The 22,216-nt window shown below is 44.9% G+C and overlaps 2 long non-coding RNA genes across 2 annotated transcripts in view; one reads left to right on the top strand and one right to left on the bottom strand.

Annotated features, from left to right (window-relative positions):
- Nucleotides 1-11,446, top strand: part of LOC148147129 (uncharacterized) — a 46,261-nt gene extending 34,815 nt beyond the window's left edge. The window contains exon 5 of the long non-coding RNA XR_015760062.1: nt 11,352-11,446. This is a non-coding gene — a long non-coding RNA (uncharacterized LOC148147129). The remainder of the gene's footprint in view (nt 1-11,351) is intronic.
- Nucleotides 1-21,218, bottom strand: part of LOC148147128 (uncharacterized) — a 31,194-nt gene extending 9,976 nt beyond the window's left edge. Inside the window, exons 1-4 of the long non-coding RNA XR_015760061.1 lie at nt 21,167-21,218; nt 20,422-20,528; nt 17,584-17,666; nt 10,577-10,681 (exon numbers count right to left, since the gene is read on the bottom strand). This is a non-coding gene — a long non-coding RNA (uncharacterized LOC148147128). The remainder of the gene's footprint in view (nt 1-10,576; nt 10,682-17,583; nt 17,667-20,421; nt 20,529-21,166) is intronic.
- Nucleotides 21,219-22,216: the final 998 nt, after the last annotated feature.

Raw genomic sequence — 22,216 nt, 5'->3', positions numbered from 1 at the left:
GAACCTGGCTGTTGCTGATTTCCCCTGAGAGGCCACCCCACCTGTTGCCCCCTTTATAGAATTCCAAGTGGTGCATAGTATCTGTATGAGAAGGGAATAACCGCTGGGGAGTCCTGCATTTCCTTCCTGAGCCTTTTACTTGATCTGATGGTCACACATTCCCTTTCTGCCTGTGTAACTCTCACCTGCAGTGTGACTAACTCATTAACCATTCTGTCCATAAAAATCTCAGCATTGCTCCACAGCGAGTCCATTCTCAGTTCCAGGTCTGAAAAACAGTTTCTCAGTAGCGACAGGTGGGCACACTGCCTGCACACATAGCCGTAAGGGACACTGGAAGCATCCCTTATGTCCCACATTGTGCAAGAGGAGCACACCACGGGTCTGAGGGCTCTTGTAACAACATCTCACTACATTCATCTAGTTACTCCCATTAAGAGAATTTAAGTGAGTGAGCAACCTTCCTTCACTTCAAACATGCCCATTATAATAAAACAAATCTTTAGTTCAGCTGATATGTTGTACTTTTATAAACTTAAATACTCCGCAGGTATCACTGACAAATTGGCTATTCCCATTGGGACTGTGAATTTCTGAATAGTCTGAAGTAAAACTGAGTTTCAGCTTCACCTTCTCCCTGTCTCACCTCACTCTGTTTACATCCAACTCCAAAACACTCTCATTGATCCAAGTAGCCCTCACAGTGCAGCCCTGTCATTTTCATTGTCTGCTCACACCTACACTGCCCTCAGCCTCTTGTACTGTTCCAATGCATCTCAATGGGAGCTCAGGACCAGCATCTCATCTTTCAATTCATCCCTTTGTAACCCCAGAGTCAAAATGGACTTCAGCAGTTTCCGAATGAACAGACAGTTGTCAGAATCTGGAACTTTCCACCTGAAATGGTGCTGGAATTTGAGTCCACAAGGAATTTCAATGTGAAATTTGCAGGGAATTGGAAGTAAGGAGTTTACAGATTAACATCATAAAGTGGATGATTGAGACTAAATCTGACAGTTCCTGCAAAGAGACGAGGTGTAATATGGATAAATCTGTGCTCTCTCTCAGGCCAATACCTCCTTCCACAGCTACAGGGCCAAGAATTGAACACACACCCAAAGGGTGATCCAACCATGGACCTGAACATCGTTCTGCTTTTGGCTTGACAAAAATATTGAAGATATTGTCCCACAGACAGAACAGATAAACCTTTCTCCTTTCACAGTTAAATGTCAATGATATTCAGATCGTGATGACTCTGTGGACTGCAGAAACTTGCTTTTGAGATCACAGTCTCAATTATTCTCAACTAATATCCTATAAAATAAATTCACAAAACAAAGCTCATAGTCAGTGCAAGATGAATAGTGAAGGCAAACACTTCTTTTGGTAGGTGTTGGATGCTCCTCTTCAAATCGCACCGCCCCCACCCAGGAAGAGGACACGTGCATGCTCCTTGCTGTACCTTGGCCCCAGATAAAGATGGCAGCCATAACCCAGCACGTCTCACTGCCTGAGGCCCAAGCCATCTTCCACTTTGCTGCAAACCAGGGACCAGGAGTTTCTAATTCAGATTAACGACCTGCACAGAGTGTCACTCAACCCTCCCAGTCTCCACTGATACATTTCATCCGGTTTCTGCTGCCACTCTCTCCTTTCCCGTTTCCTCCTCCTGCACACACGAAGGGTCATCATGGGTACAGTGACCCTTCCTCAGAACCGATGGCAATTGGGAAAATTAGAATCCCCACAGGAAACAGGCCCTTCGGCCCAACAATTCTACACCCACCCAGACCCATTCCCATTCCGTTTACTCACCATTTCCCCGGACTAATGCACATCCCTGAACACTACGGGAAATTTAGCTGGGCCAATTCTCCTAATCTGCACATTTTTGGACTACAGGAGATAAGGGTTAAAGAGTAAATAATAGGTGGGGACAGAGCCCAAAGAGAGACTGGAACATTTGGAAAGACAAAAGAGTGGATAACAATCCGGCTGGAAGGGCGGAAAGCTGTTAATGGAGTAGACAGGAACCTGGTAGCATCTCAGTAGCGGTGGTGGAAAAGACGGCTGATGATCTATGTTCTGATGCAAAAAAAACCCGGAGCATCCAGTTGCCCCCCACTTTAACACACAAGGCTGTTCCCAGGCCAACATCTCTGTCTCATGCTTACTGCAGTGTTCCAGTGAAGCTTGATACAAGCTGGAAGAACACTCCAGAACATACCAAATGGCCTCCGATTTCAAGGACTGCAATTTCTCCTCCCGTGTATCTCCTCCACTTCCCACACCACTGCCCTTGGCACCCACACCTCCAACTGCAACAAGTATGGAATCCCCCTCTTCCTCACCTTCCAGCCAGATACAATGCATCATCGTCTGCCATTTCCACCAACTAAAATCAGACAACACCACCAGAGATATATTTCTCTCCCCACCCCTTTCAGCATTCCCGAGACCATTCCCTCTGTGACTTCCTCATTAGATCCATGCGACCCACCAAACTATCCTCCACTCCCAGCACCTTCATTTGCCACCTGTGCCCACACCTCCCCCCTCAACTCCATCCAAGGCACTACAGGATCCTCCCACATCCAGCAGAGATTTTCCTGCACATCCAATAACACCTCACTTTTTGTGTCCTTTGCTCTCGATGCGGTCTCCTCTACAGTGGGGAGTCAGGATGCCAACTTGTGGAACATTTCAGGGAACATGCACCAACCAACCCCACCGCCCTGTGGCCAAACACTTCAGCTACCCCCCTCTGCCGCCACGCTGCCAAGGACATGCAATTCCTGGGTGTCATCCACCTCCAGATCCGAGCCACCCGACCCCTGGAGGAAGAACACCTCATCTTCCACCTTGGGACCTTTCAACCACACGGCATCAAGGTTTCCTCATCTCCTCTCCCCCACCTCATCACAGATTCAACCCTCCAACTCGGCACTGGCCTGTTGAACTGTCCCACCTGTCCATCATCCTTCCCAATTATCCATTCCACCCTCTCACCACTATCCCATCTACTGGATTAGTGGTGCTGGAAGAGCTTAGCAGTTCAGGCAGCATCCAAGGAGCTTTGAAATCGACGTTTCGGGCAAAAGACCTTCATCAGGATGCTGCCTGAACTGCTGTGCTCCTCCAGCACCACTAATCCAGAATCCGGTTTCCAGCATCTGCAGTCATTGTTTTTACTACCCCATCTACATCTACCTCGTCTCTTCCTAGCTCCCTTCCCCCCAACCCCACACACCCCTCCCTATTTATCTCTCAGCCAGCTTCCCCCACTCCCACATTTCTGATGAAGTGCTTATATGCCCAATATGTCGATTATCCTGCTCTTTGGATGCTGCCTGAATTGCTGTGCTTTTCCAGCGCCACACTTTAAAGCAAGCTGGAAGAACAACACCTCATCTCCCACTCGGGGACCCTGCAATCCCATGGCTTCAACATCGAATTCAATAATTTTAGGTCCTGAACTCTCCCACGTTCTAGTTTCTTTGCCCCCTACCTCAAATACCAGGCCTTGTTATTACATAGCCTGCTATTACACACTACCTATGGATAACCACTAACAGTCCCCATAAACAGGTATTTACTCTCCCCCAGCCAGGTTGATATCCACTCCTTTGTCCAACTGCTCCTCTCTCTCTGTCTCTCTCTCTTTTGACTCTATCCACACCTATCATTTACTCCTTAACCCCTACCTTCTGCATATAAACCAATAGTATTTTTCTCAGTAATATCAGTACCTGAGGAAGCGTCACCGGATCCAAAATGAGAACTGATTTCTCTTCACAGATGCTGTCAGATCTGCGGAGCTTTTCCAGTACCTTGAGGTTGTTGTGTGTGATTTACAGCATCCGCAGTTCTTTTGGTTTTAATTTACCCCGAGTATTTTTTTCAGGTCTAGCAGACTGAAACAGTGTTTATCAACCCTCCCAGTCCACACGAACTCCATCTCTCTCCCAGTCCCTTCACACTCACTGAGACCCCTCCCGCTCACAGTGACACTGCGCTTGCAAAGCTCATGGTCAGGTGTTGGCCCGCTGGACCCACCCCTCATTCACTCCCTTTGGCTGGAGGATCACGCCAACTGTCCTACTGGTCTGAAGCTGTGTCAATCAGCCAGGCTCCATTGTGACATAAGTGGTGGGATCCTCCCAGATGCATCAGAGGCTGAGGGATGACCTCAAAGGTTTATTAAATCATGAGGGGCATGGGTAGTATAAATAGACAAGGTATCTTCCCTGGGGTGGAGGAGTCCAGAGCGAGAGGGCATAGGTTTAAGATGAGAAGGGAAAGACTTAAAATGGATCTGAGGGGCAATTTCTTTCACAGTGGAGTTGGTGCGTGGATGGAATCTTCTCTCGGGAAGTGGAGGAGGTTGGTACAATTATACCATTTGGCATCTGGATGGGTATATGAATAGTAAGGGAGTAGAGGGATATGTGCCAAGTGTTGGCAAATGGGACTAGATTAGGTTGGGATATCTGGTCTGCATAGACCAGTTTAACCAAAGAGTATGATTTCATGCTGTACATGTCTATGGCTCTGCCCTGTGATGAGCTTCGTCATTCAGTGAATGAGACAGTGTCTCAGAGCACAGGGGCTGGGGGCTATTCAGCCTAATGGGGCTGTACACTCTCCGTCTGGAGATGGTGCCAGTCAGTCCCAACTCACCTTCCATTTGGACATAGCCCTCCAAATCCTTCCTTTAAAAAGGAAAATTGCAAATTTGTTTTGACAAGAACTACTGAATCTGCATCCAGCTGTCAATCAAACTGTTCCAGACGCTCAGAACTTACTGAGTAAAATAATCTTCACGTTTTTACCCTGCATTATTTGCCACTTACCGAAAGTAGTTCATAAAAATTGTGACAATGTTAATAATTTCTCATGCTGTCTCTCTGTAAATTAAATTTCCTGGAAACAATACTGCTCCTCGTTGAAATCACTGCTTAACCTTCTCAGCTCCAAGGAGAATTTTCTGACCTTCTGCTAACTCTCCATAAAAGAGAAACCGATCTTAATTTTAATTTATTAGTGTCATAGAAATGTACAGCACAGAAACAGACCCCTTGGTCCAACTTGTCCATGCCCACCAGATATCCTAAATTAATCTCATCCCATTTGCCAGGACTTGGCTCATATCCTTCTCAAACTTGCCTGATCACATATCCAATCAGATGCCTTTTAAATGTTGCAATTGTACCAGCCTCCACACTTTCTCTGGCAGCTCATTCCATACACATACCATGTTCAGCTTGAAAACATTGCCCCTCACATCCCTTTTAAATCTTTTCCCTCACACCTTAAGCCTGTGCTCTCTCGTTTTGGACACACCTAACGTGGGAAAAAGACCCTGGCTGTTCACCCTCACCATGTCCCTCACGAGTGTATCAACCACTGAGGTCACCTCTCAGCATCCGATGCCCAGGGAAAACAGCCCCAGCCAATTCAGCCTCTCCCTATATCTCAAACTCTCAACCCTGGCAACATCTTTGTGCATCTTTTCTGAATCCTTTCACGTTTCACAACATCATTCCTATAGCGGGGAGACCAGGAGTGAAAGCAGAATTCGAGAAGTAGGTGAATCAATGCCCTGTACAGCTCCAAAATAATGTCGCAACTCCTATACTCAATACAAAACATCTTCTTCACTAGCCTACCTAAGATTCCACTTTCAAGGAAGTGTGAACCTGCATTCCAAGGTCTCTTTGTTCAGCAACACTCCCCAGGACCTCCTCATTAAGTGTACAAGCCCTGCTCTGATTTGCTTTTCCAAAATGCAGAAACTCATTTATCTAAATTAAACCCATCTGCCCCTCCTTAGCCCATTTAATTGAAGTCCCATTGTACTGAGGTAACCTTCTTCACTGTCCATTACACCTCCAATTTTGGTGTCTAGTGTAAACCTACTAACCATACCTCATCTATTCACATAGAAATCATTGCTATAAATGACAAAAAGCAGTGGACCCAGCACCCAGCCTGACAGCATATTTCTCACACAGTTGTTGGGTTGGGTAAGTTGTTGGCATGGACGGTACGGACTGAAGGGTCTGTTTCCATGTTATACATCTCTATGACCTTCTAGACAATTCTGTATCTAAATAGCTAGTCCTCCCTGTATTCTACAGTCTCAAACTTGCTAACCGGTCTGTTATGTAGAACCTTGTGTCTTCCTGGAGTCCAAGTTAGTGACTTCCACATACAAAGCCATGCTGCGTCTCCCTCATCACTTCTTGCCTTTCCAATTACATGTAAATCATGTCCTTGAGAATCACATCCAACAACTTCTGTGCCACTGATTTCAGGCTCACTGGTCTATTGTTCCCTGGCCTTTCCTTCCCACCTTTCTCAAATAATTGCGCCCATCTTCCAGCACCTCACCTGTGACTATCAATGACACAAATATCTCAGCGTGGGGTCCAGCAAACACTTCCCTAGATTCCCACAAAGTTCTGGGTTACACCTGAGTACGTCCCAGGGATTATTCCACCTTGCTACCGTTTAAGACATCCAGTACCCCCTCCTCTGTAATATGGACACTTGTCACGTGATCACTATTTATTTCTCCAAACACTCTAGCTGCCACATCCTCTTTCAGTAAAAGAATCTCATATAGATTCTCTCCCACCTCCTGCGGTTCCACAGACAGCCTTGATGATTTTTGCGGGTACCTATTCTCTGCCTGGTTACTCGCTTGTCCTTAGTGTATTTGTACAAACACTTTGGATTCTCCTTAAACCTATTTCCTAATGCTATCTCATGTCCCCTTTTTGCCCTCCTGGTTTACCTCGAGTATACTCCTACTGCCCCTATACTCCTCTAGGGATTCACACAAACTCAGCTGTCTGTACCTGCCATACCCTCCTTCATTTTCTTGACCAGGCCCACAATTTCTCTCGACAGGCAGCATTCTCTACACCTATCAGCCTTGGCCTTAACAGGAACATACTGTCTATGTCCTCGCATTGTCGCAGGCCTATGGAGGCAATGGCAGATGAGGACAGAGAAGCAATCATTCCCAGTAAAGAGGTAATGTTGGGAAAGATAACAGCCTAAAGGTAGATGGGTCTCCTGGTCCATCTACCTTTAGGCTGTGGGCGGCACGGTGGCACAGTGGTTAACACTGTTGCCTCACAGCGCCAGAGACCCGAGTTCAATTCCCGCCTCAGGCGACTGACTGTGTGGAGTTTGCACGTTCTCCCCGTGGGTTTCCTCCGGGTGCTCCGGTTTCCTCCCACAATCCAAAAAATGTGCAGGTTAGGCAAATTGGCCATGCTAAATTGCCCGTAGTGTTAGATGAAGGGGTAAATATAGGGGAATGGGTCTGGGTGGGTTACGCTTCGGCGGGTCGGTGTGGACTTGTTGGGCCGAAGGGCCTGTTTCCACACTGTAAGTAATCTAATCTAAAAAGAATGCACCCAGGGAAAAAGGAGATGGCGGGGGTGGGGGGGAAATAGCAAATACAACTCGTAATAATCCACTAAAATTTGTTGGATTCTGGGATGGTTTTGACAGAATGGAAGCTACAAATGTGGTGCCACTATTTTTCAAAAAGGACCCGTTAGTTTAACTTCTGTAGCGGAGAAAATGCTTGAATCTCTCAAAGAAGTAGTGGTGAGATATCTGGGTAGAAATTGTCTCATTGAGCAGACACAGCATGGATTCATGGAAGGTAGGTCATGTATAACGCATTTACTGGAATTATTTGAAGATACGACGAGCACGTTGGACATGGGGTACTCGGTGGATGTGGTGTATCTGGATTTCTAGAAGGTACTCGACAAGTTGCCACACAAAGGCTGCTGTATAAGGTAAAGATGCACGGCATTGTGGGTAATGTATTATCATTGATACAGGATCGGTTAACCAACAAAAAATAAAGAACGGGGATAAATGGGTGTTTGGATTACTTTTGGCACTACAACGGTTTATAATTTACACAAATGTTTTGGAGTTGAGGACCAAGTGTACGGTGTCAGAGTTCACATTTGATACAAAGATGAGGTAGAGCAATGTCTGTAGAGACCACTGTCAGTCTGCACAGGGATACAGATAGGTTAAGTGAGTGGGTAAGGATCTGGTGGATGGAGGACAATGTTGGGAAATGTGAGGTTATCCATTTTAGTTGGACTAACAGCAAACTGATGACGAACTGGTGAAAAATTGCAGCAGGCTGCTGTACAGAGGGAGCTGGGTGTCCTTGTGCATGAATCACAGGAAGTTGGTTTGCAGGTGCAGCAGGTAATTAAGACAGTGAAGGGAATATTGTCCTTCATTGCTAGAGGGATGGTTATGCTGCAGCTATACAGTGTGCTGGGGAGGCCACACCTGGAGTACTGTGTACAGGTTTGGTCCCCTTACATTAGCAAGGATGTACTGGCACAGGAGGTTCACTAGCTTGAGTTGGGAATTGAGTGGGTTGGCGTATGTGGAGAGATTGAGAAAACTGGTTCTATCGTCATTGTAATTTAGAAGAATGGGAGGTTGGAGAGGAAAAAATAAAACTTTGAAGGAAGTAGATAAGACAGAAGCAGGGAGGTTATTTCCACTGGGGACGGGTGAAACTAGAGCATAACCTCAAAATAAGGGGAGCAGATTTAGGACTGAGTTCAGGCGGAGCTTCTTCAGGTAAAGGGTTGTGAATCTGTGGAATTCCCTGCCGAGTGCAGCATTTGACGTTATCAACTTGAATGCCTTTAAGGCAAAATGTAGATTTGTGAACAGGAAAAGAATTAAGGGTTATGGTGAGAGAGCAGGAATGTGGAGCTGAGGCCATGAACAGATCAGCCCTGATCTTGTGGATGGCAGAGCAGGCTTGAGGGGCCAGATGGCTTACTCCTGCTCTTATTCCTTATGTTCTTATGTTCCCACTTTCCAGCCGTCCCTTTCCCTGGGAATAACCTCCCGCAAATAAATTTTGAAAGTGCTTGCCTTGTGCTGTGAAAATTGGCCTTTGTCTAATTTAGAACCTTAACTTTTAGATCTGGTCTATTATTTTCTGGAACTATTTTAAAACTAGTAGAATTATCAGAGAATCCCGACAGTGTGGAATAAGACCATTCATCTCATCACACTGACACTGACCCTCAGAGTCGCCTAACCTCCCCCTGCAACGTTGCATTTCCCAGGGCCATCCTGCACATCCCTGAACACTATGGGCAATTCAGCCTGCATAATCCACCCAACATGAACATCCTTGAACACTGTGGGCAATTCAGCCTGGACAATCCACCCAACCTGCACATCCCTAAACACTGTGGGCAATTCAGCCAGGATAATCCACCCAACCTACACATCCCTAAACACTGTGGGCAATTCAGCCAGGATAACCAACCAACCTACACATCCATGAACACTGTGGCAATTCAGCCTGGATAATCGAACTTACCCAGCATATCTTTGCACTGTGGGAGGAAACCAGAGCACCCAGATGAAACCCACGCAGACAACCCCAATAAGGAGATCATCCCTTCCTTATTTCCCAGTTCCACCCAAATAACTTCACTGGACGTACTCCCAGGCATGTCCTCCCTAAGCACAATCTTAATGCTGTCCCTAATCAAAAATGCCACTCCCCCTCCTCTTGTCCTCTTTTCTATTCTTCCTATAGCATCTATACCCGGAAACATTAAGCTGCCAGTCCTTTCTATAATACCCATGATATCCCAGTGTCATGTTCAAAACCATACCCTGAGCTCATTTGCCTTCCCTGTCAGGCCTCTTGCATTGAAATAAATGCAGTGTAACTGCTAAATCCCACCTTGTTCTGTGTCTTGCCCTTGCCTGCAATGACTATTTGCCTTCTGAACTGTACCAGCCTCAGAGATATCTCTTTTCTCACTAGCTATTTGCGATCACACCTACTCCTCACTGATTTACTGCCTCCCGAGTAGCATTAACAAATCTCCCTGCCTCGATATTAGACACCTTCCAAATCAGGTACAATCCATCCTTCTTACGCAGGTCAATTCTACCCCAGAGTTGATCACAATGATCCAAAAATGTGAATCCTTTTCCCCTGCACCAGCTCCTTAGCCACTCATCCAGCACCTCCTCCTTCTCTGTAATATGGACTTTTTTTTCAAGATATCACCATTTATTTCCCCACTATCTATATCTCACATGTACTTCTCCACAGTAAACACTGATACAAAATACTTGTTTCCCTCTCTCACCCATCGCCTGCAGCTCCACACAATGGCTACCTTGCTGATCTTTGAGGGTCTCTAATTTCTCCCTAGTTAGCCTTTTGTTCTTCATGTATTTATAAAAGCCTTTTGGATTATCCTTAACCCTATTTTCCAAAGCTATCTCACGTCCCCTTTTTGCCTCCTGATTTCCCTCTTAATTATACTCCTACTGCCTTTATAATCAAAGGATTTTTGGATTGGAATAAATACAAAATATTACATCTTGATAAAACAAACAAAGGCAGGACTTACACTCATTACAGGTAAGGCGTTGAGTAGTGATATGGAACAAAGAGACCGAGGGCTTCACGTGTTTGAAGTTCGTGTTACATGTAGACAGGGTGGTTAAGAAAGTGTTCAAGCACACTTACCTTCATTTTTCACACCTTTGAGTATAGGAATTGGGACGTTATGTTGAGGTTGTTCAGGATGTTGGCGAGGCCTCTTCTGGATTTCTAAACCCAGCTCTGGTTGTGCTGTTATAGGAAGGATATCATTAAATCAGAGCAGGTTCAGAAGAGATTTACTGGAATATTAATGGGAATGGAGGGATTGTGTTATCAGGAAAGGGTGGGACTTTTTTCACTGGAGTTTAGGAGGTTGAGGGGTGACCTTATTAAAAGGTTTATGCAATCGTGAAGAGTGTAGATAAAGGTGAATGGCTGGGAGAGAGGGGAGTTCAAAATTCGGGTGCATTCATTTTGAGAAGAGATGAGAAAGATTAGAGAAAAGACATTAGGGATTTTTTTTTAAAAAATTACACGTGTGGAATGAACTTCCAGAGGAAGTGGTAGTTGTGAATACAATTACGATATTTAAAAGACATTCAGATAAGTACGCAAATAGGAAATATTTGGATGGATGTGGACTAAACGGAGGCAGGTACAATTAGTTTAGTTTGGAATTATGGTCGGCATGGACTGGTTGGACCACAGGGCCTGTTTCCTTGCTGTATAACATTAGGACTCTCATTATCACTGTCTCCAAATTCCTCCATCCTCACAACTCTCCCGATCACTGTCACCTCATCCAGCTTCACAACTCTTCCTTATTCATATGATTCCTCTCCAGCCACAAAACGCTCCCTATCTCTAATCTCCTCCAGTTTCTCAAATCTCTGCTACATGTGCCTTTCTTTCATTCTAGCCTTAAGGATACCCTCGTTCACTCCGATTGGTTGGAAGATAAACTGGTACTGCCTCGTGTTCCAGTCCCACCCTCTGCCTCCTGTTGGCCTGCGCTGACATCAATCACCTGAGGCCCATTGTGAGGTGAGTGGTGGTATCCTCCCTCTCTGCCCTCGGATGAGCTTCATCATTCACAGTGAATGGGGCAGTATCACAGAGCTTGGGGCTGGGGGCTATTCAGCCCATCGGGGCTATACTCTCTCCCTCTGGAGATGCTGCACATCTGTCCCAACTCCCCTCCCATTTGCCCTTAGCCCCCCAAACCTTTGCTTAAAAAGTAAAATTCCAAATCTATTTATGAATAACTGCTGAATCTGTGTCCAGCTGCCATTCAGACTGTTCCAGATGCTCAGAATTTACTGAATAAAATAATGTTCACATATTCACCCTGCATTAGTTGCCAATTACTTGAAAATAGTTACTAAAATTATGACGTTGTTAACAATTCCTCTCTCTCTCTGCAAATTAAATACATTGAAAACAAATCTGCATCTGGTCGAAATCATTGCTTAACATTCTCAGCTCCAAGGATAATTATCTGTGCTTCTGCTAGCTCTCCACAAAAGAGGAACACATCTTATTTTCATTTATTAGTGTCAGATGTACAGCACAGAAACAGACCTTTGGTCCAATTGGTCCATGCCAACTAGGAATCCTAAACTAATGGAGTCCCGTTTGCCAGCTATTGGTCCGTATCATTCGAAACCCTTCCTATTCATGTACCCAATCGGATGCCTTTTAAATGTTTTAATTCTATCAGCCTCAACTACTTCATCTGGCAGCTCATTCCACACATACATCACGCTCAGCTTGAACACGTGGCCCCTTAGATTCCTTTTAAATTTTTGCCCTCTCAACTTAAGCCCGTGTGCTCTTGTTTGGACCCATCTAACCTGGGGGGAAAAGACTCCGGTTGTTCACCATATCCATGCCCCTCGTGATTTTATAAATCTCCGTAAAATCACCTCTCGGTCTTTGACTCACCAGGGAAATTAACCCCACCCTATTCAGCCTCTCCCTTTAGCTCAAATCCTCCAACCCTGGCAAAATTGTTGGAAATCTTGTCTGAACTCTTTCAAGATTCACAACAACCTTCCCAAAACAGGGAATTTTGAACTTAAAACAGAATTCCTGAATGGCTTAATCAATGTCCTGTCCAGCCACAATATAACGCCCCAGCTTCTGTATTCAATGCATTGACCAAAAAAAATTAAGTGTACCAAACGCAACCTTCACTCGCCTCCCTACCTGCAACACCACTTTCAAGGAACAATTAACCTGCACACCATGGTTTCTTTGTTCAGCAACACTCCCCAGGATTTTACCATTAAGTGCATACGTCCAGCCCTGATTTGCCTTTCCAAAATACAACAGCTCATACTTATCTAAATTGAACTCCATCTGCCATTCCTTGCTCCAATGGCCCATCTGATCAAGATCCTGTTGTATTCTGAACTAACCTTCTTCACTGTCCACTACACCTCCAATTTTGGTGTCTTCTGTAAACCTACTGACCATCCCTCATATTCACATCCAAGTCATTTATTTAAGGACCCCATATCCATTCCTGCAGCACACAGCTGCTCACAGGCCTCCAGTCCACAAATCAACCCTCCGCCGCCTACCTTCAAGCCAGTTTTGTATCCAAATGTCTGGTTCTCCCAACATTCAATGTTATCTAACCTTGCTAACCAGTCTGCTCAGTGTCCATACAGACAACGTCCACAGTCTGCCTTTAAAAAAACTCAATCAAGTTAGAGAGAGAGAATTTCCCACACACAAAATTTCCCACGTTGACTATCACTAATCATTCCTCGTCTTTCCAAATACATGTAAATCCTATCCCTCAGAATCCCTTCCAACAACTTGCCTGCCACTGACGTCAGAGTGACTGTCCTCTTGCTCCCTGGCCTTTCCTTACTACTTTTTAAAATAATGGCACACATCTTCCAACACCTCACCTGTCATAAACGATGATATAAATATCTCAGGGAGGAGCACTGCTATCACTTTCCTAGCTTTCCACAAATTTCTGGGATACACCTTGCTACGATTTAAGACATCCAGTACCACCTCCTCTGTAATATGGGCACTTTTCAAGCTATCACTATTATTTCTCCAAACTCTCTCGAACAGAATAGCATAGTATCTCTCCCACTTCCTGTTGTTCCATAGATGGCCTTCTTGATCTTTAACGTGTCCTATTCTCTGCCTGGTTATTATTTTATCCTTAATGTATTTGAAGAATCTCTTTGGATTCTCCTTAAACTATTTCCTAGAGATATGTCATGTCCCCTTTTTGTTCTCCTGATTACCCTCGAGTATATTCAGTAAAAACGTGATCCTGTACTCTCAGTTCCTCTGCTTCTGCCATATGTGCTCCCAGGAGAAGCAATTCCACTCCAGGACATCCCAGAAAAGGTTTCCTACTTCAAGCACCACATCTCCCTTCCACGTGATCAACAATGCCCTTCAATGCATATCCTCCACTTCCTGCACCTTCGCCTTTACATCAGCCCTCCAACCACAAGAAGAATATAATCCACCGGTCCTCAGTTGCCACCCCAGTTATCACCAGATAAAGCGCCATTTCCGCTACCTACAGTCAGACCCCACCACCTCGAATATATTTCCCTCCCCAGCCCTTTCTATGTTCCGCAGAGACCATGGGAATTTTGGTGCTGATGTGCTGTCCTACGGATACCTCAGTCACTCACCCTGCCAAATGGCCTAGTGATATTTTGGCTAAACGGATAATCCAGATACCCAGATAACGTTCTGGAGCCCTGGGTGTGAATCCTGCCATAGCAGTTGGTGGAATGTGAATTCGATAAAAATTTGGAATTAGGAATCTATGAAAGACTATGAATCCATTGTCGATTGTTGCGAGGAAAAAAAAATCCCATCAGATTCACTAATATCCTTCAAGGGAGGAATCTGCCATTCTTAACAGGTCTGACCTACATGTGACTCCAGACCCACAGCAATGTGGTTAACTCTTTACTGCCCTTTGGGCCCAGCCAGTGACACCCTCATCCTGTGAATGAATAAAAAAGGTCAAGTCTTGTATACAACCATACTATTCTTACAGATAAGTGATGTCTTTGTAAATTTGCTTCTCAATTCCCTGCTGACTATTGGGGAAGGGGTGAGGAGGGTTCAATAGTACAATCCCAGTAAGGAGATCATCCTTTTCTTATTTCTCAGTTCCACCTGTATAACTTGCCTCGATGTACTCCCTGGAATACCCTCTTGAAGCCCAGCTGTAATGTTATCCCTAATCAAAAATACCACTCCCCCTGCTCTGTTGCCCCCTTTCTATCTTTGCTATAGCATCTATACACTGGAACATTAAGCTGCTAGTCCTATCCATCATTAAGTCATGCCTTTGTAATTGCTATACTATCCCATTGCCATGTTCAAACCTATGCCCTGAGCTCATCTGCCTGACCTATCGGGCCTCCTGCATTGAAATAAATGCAGTGTAACTGCTCAGTCCTACCTCGTTCTCTGCCATGCCTTTGCCTGCCTTGACTGTTTGACGTCTGAATTGTACCAGCCTCAGACTTCGCTCGTCCTCACTTTCTCTTTCGGTTTCCCCACATTTCTTCACTGGTCTAATGCCTCATGAATAGCACTAGCAACTCTTCCTTTCCAGTGCAGGTACAATCCATCCTTCTGATGGAGGTCAATTCTACCCCACAAGAGACTCAAATGATCCAATAATGTGAACTCTTCTATTCCTATGTCATTGATACCATTAAACAACAGCCTCTCCTCAAAATGATTATTCTCCCCTTTAAGAATATTCTGCTCCCTCTCTGAGACATCCTTATACAAAACTTACACATTCGAATAATAGACCTTACACTCATCAGGTCATCATAAAAGGATTACATGACACTTTGAAGGTTTTGGGAGACCTTTTGAGCGAATGCGATGATTCAAAGGAGAATTTTTAAGCAGCAAATGGGATTGATCTGGAACACAATACTCACACACACAATGCAAATATCCAGATCCTGATATACTGAGTAATTCAATCAGAGTTTAGCAGAATACTTACTGAGATTACCATCTGAATGTCAACCAGTAATACCCTGTAATACAAGTTTATAAAATCTGTCACTATCAGTCCAAGTTAGAAACCCACACTATCCCCTCCTCGTGGCCCAGGATGACTGTACACATTATCCTTGAGGACAACAGCACTCAACTCAGGGGGAAATCTGTGGGTTTCTAGGAGATTCCAACTTGAGATCTCATGTGACTGAACACAGCAGTTCTTTGACACATTGGAGAAAATGATCCAAGCGTCAGTGAGATATGGGGAACAAGAATTACTTTCTTTTCTTTCATTCCGTGCTGCCGCTCTGCCTCATCAGTAAGACATGGGTGTGAAAGGCTAATGCCTAACGATGGGCAAGTTGTCTCCATCCTGGCCAATGGGTAGAAAGATCCTCTCAAATCACTCCAAAGCGTATCCCTAAAAAGATAGCAACTCTCTCTGTTTCCCACTGCCCAGTGCTCCCAGTAAATGTTTGGAAGAATGGGAAGGGGAGATATCTTCTAGAAAAGGCATAACTGTAAAGGTCTAAGAGGATTATGAAAAGAGAGAGATGCACAGGAGAAGGGAGCAACAAGTTGCCAGATGGGGTGTAACTTGGGAAAATGGGAAGTTGCTCATTTTGGAGGAGATAATAAAAGAACAAAGTATTATTTAAATGGTGGAAACTGTAGAAAGCTGCACCACAAAGGGACCGGGGTAATTGTGCAGGAAACACAGAAAGCTACCACACAGTTACAACAGGGAAGCAGGAAGAGGAATGGAACGTTTTGTTTCAAAGGTTCTCAGTATTAGAGTTTGGAGTGTATACCTGAGAGTACCGTGTGGAAGTGCTGGTGAGACCCCCATATCTGCAGTAATGAGAGCAGTTTTGGTCCCTTTAGATCAGGAAATGTGTCACTTTATTGGAGGCATTTCAGGGAAGATTCAATGAGATGATCCCTGGATTGGAGGGATTATCTTTTAAATAAAGACTGAAAAGGTTGGGACTCTACTCACTGGATTTTGGAGAAAGAGAGGTGATCTCATTGAGACAGATGGAATTCTTAGGGGGTTTGACAGGATAAATAAAAAGAGGATGTGTCTGAGGGTAAATACTGAGAGGGGAGTCTGAAACCAGATTCCGAGTCACGGAATCAAAGATTCTGTTTTTTATTCAGGTTTAAGGCGACACAGACGAGGGTAAGGGGTTTCAGTGGCAATGGAGCTGGGGTGAGGTGGAGAAAAGCAACGTTTAAGAGATTGGAATTCCTGGGGTTGTGATTGTGTGGATGTCTGATCAGAAGGTCATCTTGGGGTCAGATATAACAGCAATATTGTGAAAAGTGTCGTTCTGCCTCAGAGTTCTGTCTCAGAGTGGGAGGGAGGGGCTCAGCAGAAAGGTAAAGGTAAGGCAATGGGTTTAACCGTGCCAATGTGTCATTGGAGGAAATTGAAGCTAATCGAGTAGTGGGAATGTGATAAGCAGTTTGATAACTGAGTAACAGTGGAGTAATGGAGAGGGATGATGGGGATGGAGAGCTGGGCATCGTCAGTGTACATGTCAAACCTAACAGTGTTTTTGGACGATATCACTTCCTGGCACTATGTACGTGAGATACAGGAGAGACCAAGGATCGATCGTTGAGGGACACCAAATGCAAGGAATTCAGAAAGGAAAGGGAGAGTGGAGATGGAGCAGGATTTTCCAACAACGGTGAGGTCAAATATTAGTTTTTCACAGAATGGGAGAGAAGGACATAACCAGAAAAGACCAACAGAGAGAACAAGGAACAATATCTATGAATTGGCGAGGGGGATGATGAGGCAGCATCGGAGGAAAGAGAGTTGGAAAATGAGTTTAGCGAGATTAGGGTAAAGGTGAGCTCTGATAAGGCTTGACAAGAGACTGGAGAAAGATGTAGTTTTAGGACAAAAACCAGGAACACCACGTGAGGCAGTTTGACTCAGTGGGCTCGTGGGAGGGAGAGAAGCAGCAGATCGTATTATCTCAGTCTTAGTGACAGAGAAACTCCATGTGCTCCTCACTCGTGTTGGAGGGGAGGATGGAGGAGACAGGATGATGGACAGTGTTTTACAAAGAAACAAAACCAGGGTTAGTGATATTTAAAATGAGTTAACAAACCTGATGTATTTAGCTTTTATCCAGAATATTAAAACAAACGACTGAAGTCCTGGTTCGAATCCCGTCTTGGCAGATGGTGGAATCTGAATTCAAGTAAAAAAAAGTGTTAGGAATCTCCTGATCTCCATGGAACCATTTTCAATGGTGAAAAACATCCTGCCAACCTGACAGCGGCCCAGCCAGCTACTCACTGTATTAATCACTGCAAAGTCTCAACACAGGAATGAAACTGGATGAACCAGTTGGCAACTAACAAGGCACCAGAAATTACAACCACAGATTCAGCCCTCTCAATGGTGCAACGTCCTCCTCACTAACATATGGTTTTTGGTGCCAAAATGTGGAGAGCTGTCTCACAGACTAGTCAAGGAACAGCCTGACATACTCATACTCACGGAATCATCCCTTACAGACAATGACCAGACACTACCATCACCATCCCGAGATATCGAGAGTGTGGTGCTGGAAAAGCACAACAGGTCAGGCAGCATCCGAGGAGCAGGAGAATCGGCGTCTCGAGCCTAAGCCCTTCATCAGCCTGACCTGCTGTGCTTTTCCAGCACCAGACTCTTGACTCTGATCTCCAGCATCTGCAGTCTTCACTTTCTCCTGAAATCACTGGATATGTCCTGTCCCACCGGCAGGACAGACCAGGCAGAGGTGGTGGCACAGTGGTGTACAGACAGGGAGGATTTGCCCTGGGAGTACACAGCATTGGCTCCGGAGACCAGGAAGTCTCATGGCTCCTGCCGATTACCACGTACCGTCCTCCCTTGGCTGATGGATCAGTTCTCCTTCATGTTGAACAACATTTGGAGGAAGCACTGAGGAAGTAAAATGGTGTCAAACGTACTCAGGGTACAGGATTTCAATGTCCACAATCGAGACTAGCTCTGCAACAGAATTACTGACTGAGCTGGTCAGATCCTAAAGGAAATAGCTGCTCAACTGAGTCTGCAGCGGGTGGTGAGGGAACCAACAAGAGTGTAAAACATACTTGATCTCATTGTTATGAATTGACCAGCGGCAGATACATCTGGCCATGACAGTATCAGTAAGAGCGACCATCACACATTCCTTTTGGAGACAAAGTCGTGCCTTAAAGTTGAGAAAAACCTCCACAGTGTTGAGTGGCACTATCACCGTTCTAAATGGGACAGACTTTGAAGAGATGTAGGATCTCAAACTGGATATCTCTGAGGCACTGTGGGACATCAACAGCAGCAGAACTGTACTCCAGCACAATCTGTAATCTCATGGGTTTGTAAATCCTGCTCTCACCCATCACAATGGACAGTAAAGGAGGGCATACCATGAGCAGCACCAGGCAGACTTAAAACTGAAGTGCCAACCTGGTGAAGCTACCAAACAGGACCATCTGCATATCAAACAGCATCAGCAGCAAGCAACAAAGCTAAGTGATCCTACATCCAATGGAACAGATCGGAACTCTGCAGTTCTGCCACACCCAGTTGTGAACAGTGATGGACAATTAAACAACTCACTGGAGGAAGCATCACAGATATCCCCACCCTTACTGATCGAGAGGCCTCACACATCCATGCACCAGACAAGATGACAGCATTTGCAGCAATCTGCAGCCAGAAGTGCAAAGTGGGATTATCCATCTTAGCCTTCTCCATTGGTTTCTAACATCACAGATGAGAATTTTAAGCCAGTTCGATTAAGTTTGAATAACATCAAGAAATGGTTAAGTAGTGCAAAGTCTACGGGCCTTGCCAATATTCTGGAAATAATAGTGATGGCTTGTACTCCAGAACTTGCCACCCACCAAGCCAAGTACTGCTCCAGCACTGGCATCTACGGACAATGTGGAACATTGCCCAGGCATGTTCAACACAAAAGCACAGGGCAATCCAACCCAGGAAATTTACATCTATCAGTCCACACTCGATCAGCAGTAAAAAGTGATGGAAGATGTCATCAACAGGGCTACCAAGCAGCAGCTGCTCAGCAACAGCCAGCTGAGTGACACTCACTTTAGGCTCCACCAGGGCCACTCAGCTCCCGATTGTGTTACCGCTCTGATTCACAACCTGACAACCAGCTGAATCCCAGAGGTGAGGTGAGTGTGATAACTCAGTCCCACTCCAAGACCACTATTTCTAGCTGATTCCATCCTTGTCTCAGCTCATATACTTTCATCCAACTTGTGTTATCTCCAGACTTCATTTTCCAAACACACTCAGGGCCAGCTTCCCACATTCAACCTCCGTGTAATCTCAAGAAAGTCTAAATCTCTGCTTGTTGATTCATCAAAAGGCTCCTAATTATAATCAACAGCATACAGCCATAGAGATGTACAGCAAGAAAACAGAGCCTTCGGTCCAACCCGTCCATGCCGACAAGATACCCCAACCCAATCTAGTCTCACCTGCCAGCACCTGGCCAATATCCCTCAATTTAGAATTCTCACACTTGATTTAATTCCTGGCTGTGATCATCCCGAGCTCCCTGCACCCCACACACTGTGAGACCTCGACAACACATTTTCTTTAAGACTCCCAACCATTTGTTAATTCATTACTTCACCTGTGTGGATGTTTCTACAGTTGCTGAAGCAGCATAGTCTGAAATTCACAGCCAAAACCTCACAGGTCTGCTTTCCACCTTTTAGACATCCCTCAAAACCTGTTTTCTGGCAATGCTTTTGGTCACCTGACCTAATATCGCCATCTCTGGTCTTATGACTAAAGTTCTCAAGAGTACTTTTGTGAAATTATAAGCATGATAATAAAAATACAAACTGTTGCTGAATTAGACATTATTTTCAAATCATCACTGTTGCTGTAATGAATAATCTATAATGCCACTTACCCAACCACATTGTAGGAGCAGCTTCACCACACAAACTGCAGCTGTACAAGAAAGTCAAACATCACCCTCTCCACAAGCAACAGGGTTTTGGCATTAATCACTGGTATCTGTGGAAGGAGAAACACAGTTGATGTTTCAGGGAGTGCAAAATGGATTACAGGGAATGAAAATGGTGCAGAATTTGATAGTCAGAAATGGAAGGAAAATACACTTGCTTGTTGGAAAAAAGAATTCTTGACTGTCAAAAATATTCAAGAAAAAAGTAATCTGATAATAGAGCAGTACATGGTCAGGGGCTGGGCTGCAGTGAAAAACTCATTTACAAAGGGTCTAAAAAAGTTTTAATACAGTAGTTGACAGACCAAAAATACACCTATGGTTCGAGACTGAGGAAGCTAGATATTGACAAAGTGGTGATGAGGGAGCCCAGAGGTGAATCAGAGCTTTACTGGCTGCTATGATCACAAAGACTCTATACCAGAGAAAGGCTGCACATGCGCCTGGCTGCACCTTGCCCCCTACAAAGATGGCGGCTCCGCACGTGTACAGTGAATCGTTGCCCCAAATAAAGATGGCGGCGCTCACTCAGGCCTGTAGCCGCGCTGAGGCCATTCCTCATTTACTGCAAACACGGGACTGGGACGTTCAAATTTGGATTTTCCGACGTGCACAATTTGTTTGTAAAACCTCTCCGCTCGTAGCAGCACAGTTTTTCTCCCGTTTCCCTGTTTATTTCTTTCCTTACCGTATCCTTTCTCTCCATAACTTGCCGAACATTCATGACAGCGACTCTGCGCCGCACGCGAGGGTGATCACATGGTTTAGTTTAGCTCCGCCCTTCAGTCACTTTGATTGGTTGGAGGACCAACATCCCGCTTGGTCATCCAGCCTCGCCCACTGTTCTTTCATTGGTCTGGTGCTGAATCGATCACCCGGGGGTCACTTTGTTGGCTAGAGCATGCGCAGTGTGTCCTGCTTTAGCTGATATGTTGGGTAATGTGATGGGAGAGTTCACTGAGGGTAAGAATTCCCTTTGTGTGAGCTCTGCAGTAGATTTCCTTTATTCATGGAGGGAATTGCCTTCCTACTCATGACTGTATAGGTGTGATTGATGAATCAATGCCTTCTGAATCAGTACATAAACACCCCATTTTCACATCTGAGGTCTTTAGCACAATGTATCACGCTCTTCTTTGGAAACAAAAAAAAACATGAAATGGAGCCTCAAGAAATCGGAGCAGGAGTAGACAATTCATCCCTTTAGCTTGTTCCCCCATTCTATCAGATCATGGCTGGGCCAACCCAGACCTCAACATCTCTTTTATGCTTGATCCGCAAAGCCCTCAACATTTCAAAAATCTATCTGCCCTCTTTTAAAATAATTTGAGATAGAATCACAGATTCCCTACTGTGTAGAAACAGGCCCTTCAGCCCAACAAGCCAGAACAACCCTCCGAAGAGTAACCCAACCATTCCCCTCCCACATTTAACTTTCACAATTGTTTGGGCGAGAAAATTCTAGCCATTCACTGAGAGAAAAAATTCTTTACTTTTTCTAAAAAGAATGTTCCCTTATGTAATGTCCCTGGTTTGAGACTTCACTGGTGCTAGAAGATCTAGTCAACATCTACCCTGTCAAGTTCCTCAGAATCTTGTTGACATAAGATCACCCCTGCTTATCTATTCTTGATAGGTCAACCCTTTCGTCCTGAAAGCAGCTAAGTGAATCTTTTTTGAATGGTCTCCGATGTTGGTTTACCCTTTATTAAATATAGGAGCTAACATTGTATACAGT

The sequence above is a fragment of the Chiloscyllium plagiosum genome, unplaced genomic scaffold, assembly GCF_037043375.1.
Source record: "Chiloscyllium plagiosum isolate Xiang-an unplaced genomic scaffold, Cpla_swu_hap1 HiC_scaffold_18, whole genome shotgun sequence".
NCBI lineage: Eukaryota > Metazoa > Chordata > Chondrichthyes > Orectolobiformes > Hemiscylliidae > Chiloscyllium > Chiloscyllium plagiosum.
The sequence above is the reverse complement of the archived record's forward strand: the minus strand, read 5'-3'. Positions and strand labels throughout refer to the sequence as shown.